This window comes from Diplotaxodon limnothrissa, linkage group LG3, assembly GCF_057381915.1.
Source record: "Diplotaxodon limnothrissa isolate DT_005_m linkage group LG3, D_limnothrissa_male_GT1.1, whole genome shotgun sequence".
NCBI classification, from domain to species: Eukaryota; Metazoa; Chordata; class Actinopteri; order Cichliformes; family Cichlidae; genus Diplotaxodon; species Diplotaxodon limnothrissa.
The window spans coordinates 48,779,866-48,785,335 of NC_140598.1; positions in this window are offsets into that span (position 1 = coordinate 48,779,866).

Here is a 5,470-nt window from a genome sequence, read left to right on the forward strand (position 1 = left end):
GGGAAAAGTATTTTCTACTGTGGAAAAATGAAGGTCCAAAAAGAACAATATTAAAGTTATATTTCTAACTACATAAAGATTTATGTAGTAACTGGAAGTGTGTGGAAAAGTTACATTTGTAAAGGACCCAGAAACTTTATCATAGTTTACACTAAATATTTAAGAAGTTTTGCACACAAAACTAAATTTCCCTGTTGGGTACCTATGTGGTAGGTTTCTCTTACAAGAAGACAATGCACTTTTCATACTACAAGCAATTATATTTAATGCAAGCACGAGTTTATTTCTTCAGTGTTAAAGGATATCTTATCATAATCTAGTTCTGAAAGCTGTAAGAATTATGCCAACAGAAGCTGCTTATATATGAAGTATATGAAATATGAAGAAATATGACACGTACATACATACACACTAAAGGCATGTCACACAATTATGCAGTTTTTAATCTTTTATTTGATTGATATTTGTATCTTACATCTTCACAAGATTTACTGTATGCTTGTCTGGTCCTTTTTAGTACAAAGAAAAATTAGAGGAGGTGGGTGATCAACATTCAAATAGAAACTGTATAATTTTAATTGAATTTTGGTCGCATTATGCAAACATCTCAATCATCCAAGTAAGTAAATCCCAAAAAGTTGATTCTGTTCATTTGGATGTAGCATTTTTAGTGGGAGAAACGTTTCGTCACGCATCCAAGTGACTTCTTCAGTCTCAGCTGACTGCAGGTTTCCCCAACCCTTATAAACAGTGCATTTGCATAATGACTGAAACTACCACCAATGAAGGAACAATGGGCTGGCAGGTCAGTTCCTTGTTAATTGCGATTAATTAATTTGAAAAAAAAAATAACGCATTTAAACGCACTTTGCATTCCAATCAAACAAGAAATTTTGTCAATGCACAATTTCCTGGTATACCGATTACACTGATGCACACATCAGAGCTACAAAGATGGCGTGCCCAAAACCATAGGCTGCATCCTCCCGAGGACCCGGCCATTGCGGTCTATGTGGGCCGGGTCTTTAGAAGGTCGGGTAGGCCGGAAGTAAACGGCTGTGAAATTGGATGGTCTAGCCTTCAGATTTGCGTCACTGCTGTCTCGGTGGAGTTTAATAAACTCAGCCGTCTGCTCCTTGCTATCTAAAATATAACAGGGCACTGGAGTAAATTCTTGACCATCTCACACTTCTGTTTATTCAGTTTTCTTCGTTTCAGCTGTGTGAAAACTAAGGAGGAACCCACCCGAGGGATTAATAAAGTTTTATTTAATCTAATCTAATCTAATAACTTTAATCTCAGCCAAACCGATTTACTCACAAACAAATAAAACACTGAAAAAGCCAAACAGTAACATTTTTAGGTAATCTAAGTGACTTATATATTACGTTTTACCTGAGTAGCGAAAGACTGCGGTGATCTGAAAATGATGTGCCGTTCTCGACGGCTCTAGTGACCCTCGAGCTCCCGGCTGGCTATCGAGCTGGTGGGTAACAGACGTCTCCAACAACGTCGGAGCACTTTTGCAAATATGCGATGTCTTGATAAACCGAGCAGATATTTGAAGATTACACAGCTACATTCTCGCCTGAAAATATATTAAAAGTTTATTTTGTGACCCAGAAAGTGTAATAAGAGTAATATTGAAACTAAGTAGCTGGGCTGGGCCGCGCTATGAATTCTGGGATATGGTGGGCCACGACGGATACACCAGACTCATCCTTCAAATCTGGGGAAAAGGAGGATGCATTTGTCTGCTGCATTTGGAGGAGTCTATGGTTTTGGACAGCCTTCGTCACCTGGCTGTGACGTAATTGGCCTACAAATGCGTCCTCAGGAGGATGCAGCCCATGGTTTTGGACACCCCCAGAATCAGAGTAAAGCGCGTTGCTAGGACTGGTCAAAGGCAAATTTAATTCCAAAAGAATGGCAGGCGGAAGCCTTGATAAAAGTGTGGTTTTGTGCAAACTGTGCAAAAAGGAGTTTGCATACAAGCACTTTAACCTTATGTTACTATCTAAATGCAGATGTAATGTAATGTAAATTTTAGAATATTATTAACCTTTTTTACTTCAAAGTGTATATTTACTCCTCTTACCTCAGTCTGAAAGTGTATATTTATTCTTACTCTCTCTATATTTATTGCTATTCTTTTGCACTGAATGGAACTGGAGCCTCGTCGCCTCCAGTTCTCTATATAGTGTACTGTATATAGCAGAGATGACAATAAAGTTTACTTTGACTTTGACTCTGAAAACATGTTGCAGCGAGCACAGAAACTGTGGGAGCTATTAGTGCTAGCAGTTCCAGTTTGAGTACCAACTAAAGGTGTCGGCAGCCCAAACTTGATGAAATGACTGGCTTCAGGACCAAAATTAGTAAGTCAACACCGAACAAACTCACAAATTCTCTTGCAAAATGGACTGTTCTGGACTGTAGAACACTATCAGTGGTAGAAGATAGGGGGTTAGAAAATGTCACATTGTCATTTGACTTTGGGTCCTGAAGAGGACTGAATTTAGGACCCAGATTACTCCGTGAGGCACCTGCCTACGGTAGCTGTAATGCTCTGACAATCCATCAAGTGGCGTGCGGCTTTGTAGCTTACTAAAGTCGTACTAAAACATTTTTTGACAGTTTTTTAAGCGCCGTGTACCACATAAAATCGGTTTGAGGTCAGTAAGCACAACCAGAATTCATACATAAGGCGATTATAAGGTGCACTGTTGCTTTTTGAAAAAATCTAAGGATTTCAAGTGAGCCTCATAGTGCGGAAAATACTGTACATGTCTGGTAATTCCAAAATTTTAAATGTCTCTCTTTTATTTTCTGTTTTCAGTAACTGCATATGGTCAGACCTACTTTGCTATAAATGCCAGCTACTCGTCCAGCCCTGGGTATTCAAAACCAGGTGCTGATGGTTCTCAGACAGTGTTTGTAAGTCATCAATGGTATTTACACTCAGGGCAGCAGCAGCATAAAGGTGCCTCCGCCTTGCACCAATCAGCCTGATGAACGTTATGACTTCTGTAAGAATGTGTGTGTGTGTGTGTGTGTGTGTGTGTGTGTGTGTGTGTGTGTGTGTGTGTGTGTGTGTGTGTGTGTCAGACCTCCTGCTGACCAAAGGGTCTTAAACGCAGGAAGCTTACATCAAAAAGCAAAAGGATGTGTCTGTAATAAAAGACTACAGCCCCCCACCTAGAACCTCGAGAATCTGGGGGGAAGGACAGTAGAATTCCTTTCATCCCACAGTTAAACAATGTAGAGATGGATGGTAAGCATAAAAATGACAACATTTAACAATCCACTCTAACATAAGGCTTATCCAGATTACCTCATAATCTTCTGTTAGTGCTTCATCATGGGGAATATTTCCTATACAGCTAATACATTTTCAACACCGATTTACCATCAGTGTTCTGAACAGTCAGGCCCCATCTTATGTTAAAGACCTCATAATACTGTATCACCCCAACAGAGCACTTTGCTCTCAGACTGCAGGCTTACTTTTGGTTCTTAGGATATTTAAAAGTAGTGTGGGTTAAGATTAAATTAGGCTTAAAACTTCCATTTTTGATAAAGCATATGTTTAGTGCAGATGACCCCTCAATCCTTCCCATGATGCACTTTATGTTTCTTTTTCACTCATGTTTTTCACTCTCTGTGTGTTTATAAACTACTGTGTATTTAATTGTTAATTAGAATTTCTGGCTCTTCCACAGTGTGTCTGTTTTTCCTCTCTTCCACCATTAACTATTCAACCAGTCACAGCACATGGCTGAGCAGCCAATCAAATAGTCACTCTGTAGGAAAAAATGGATGATTAGCTGCTCAACTACACAACATTAAACAGCAAATAAATCCATCTTCAAAAGTCTCTGTGCTTAAATTCCTGAACGTAAATTCAAAGAAAAGTGGTTTCTCATGATAGCACAAGTTTTACTTTGTGTAACTGCTTCTGCCACAGCGCAGTCTGGGTCCTTACTCAGCAGCTTGAGATGAAAATAGAAGAGGTGGATTTTCCCACCCCTTAATAGGCGGGGCTGCTGAATGGGAAGGACATATTTAAAGAGGCACAGATCTGATTTCGAGACAGTTCAACATAAAATTTATGTGTGGTCACTTTCTCTCAATTTGCACGTAAAATATGACCGTTTCAATAATGTTATTCTAACCATATGTTGAAAAACCATGTAATTATTTCTTAATGCACAATAAACTAAGCTAACTTTAATTTTATGGTAACTTCAGTTGGACACTAAAGATTTGGTTCTGAGCTTTAGATATTTCTAGATTACTGCTTGAAACTACATGTGAGAATGTGGAAGATCACTGTTGGAGATCAAGACAAAATCTGTAACTGTAAACAGACATTCATGTGAAAATTAAAACATTTGGTGATTTATAGGATCACAAATATAAATGCAGTGTTTAATACTAAAATGAAAGATGTGTAATTTCCTCAGCAGTTAATAACAAGGAATTTTGACTTTGTTTAGTAGCTGTAGCTTTACGAAATTTGAAAAGTGTTTTTAAAATGTATTAAATCAGTAATGCTTTTTTGCCCGGTGATTTTTTAGATATACTGTGTTTGTTCTTACAATAAACTATTTGAGAAAGAAAAATCTAAGATGTTTATATAATTTGTTCAGCAATATGATCTTCACAAACTGATGCTTCTTCTCCATTGTTTAAAGAATCAATGTAATGTATGCTATTGTTCATGGCATGACATCTGTCCATAAAGGACCTCATCACATGAATCAGTCACTGCCACAAATCTCCTGAGCTTATTTACCTCCTTCTTAGTAAAAGTCATATCTGTAGATTTTAGTGTGATGTTTTCAGATGAAAATATGAAAACAGCTCGAGCTTGAGTTAATGTCAGACCTCACATAATTACTGGTAAAATGTCTTTCTCAAAACCATATTAAGACATAAATATGATTTAGAGCAGCGGTCTCCAACCTTTTTTGCGCCACGGACCGGTTTATGCCCATTTTCACGGACTTTAAGGTGTCGCGGATAAATACAACAAAATAAAACTAGTACCGGTACCGAAAAAAGGAAGATTTAAACACACGTGAAAAGACCCAGGAAAACCGAGTTAACGATAAAAACGATAACAAAATAACGCTGAAAACCGATAAAAAAAACCCCCCTGAAAACCATACATTTCACGCCTCAACTCTCGCGGCCCGGTACCAAACGACTCACGGACCGGTACCGGTGACCGCTGATTTAGAGTTATACTCTGACAGCTGAAACACCTTGTAAAATACCTGCAGAGCAGGTGAGCTGAAAAAATCCCCTGAGAATTAAATGCGCACTTTTCCCATTGCTGGGTGTGGGAGTGTAAACATGAGGATGTGATACTTTAAAAGTGAAACTGAAAGAAAAACGGGCACTCAGAGCGGCCAAATGTTTGACGGGCTTAAAGTTCTCATGTTAGTGTAGAATTGCAGATAAA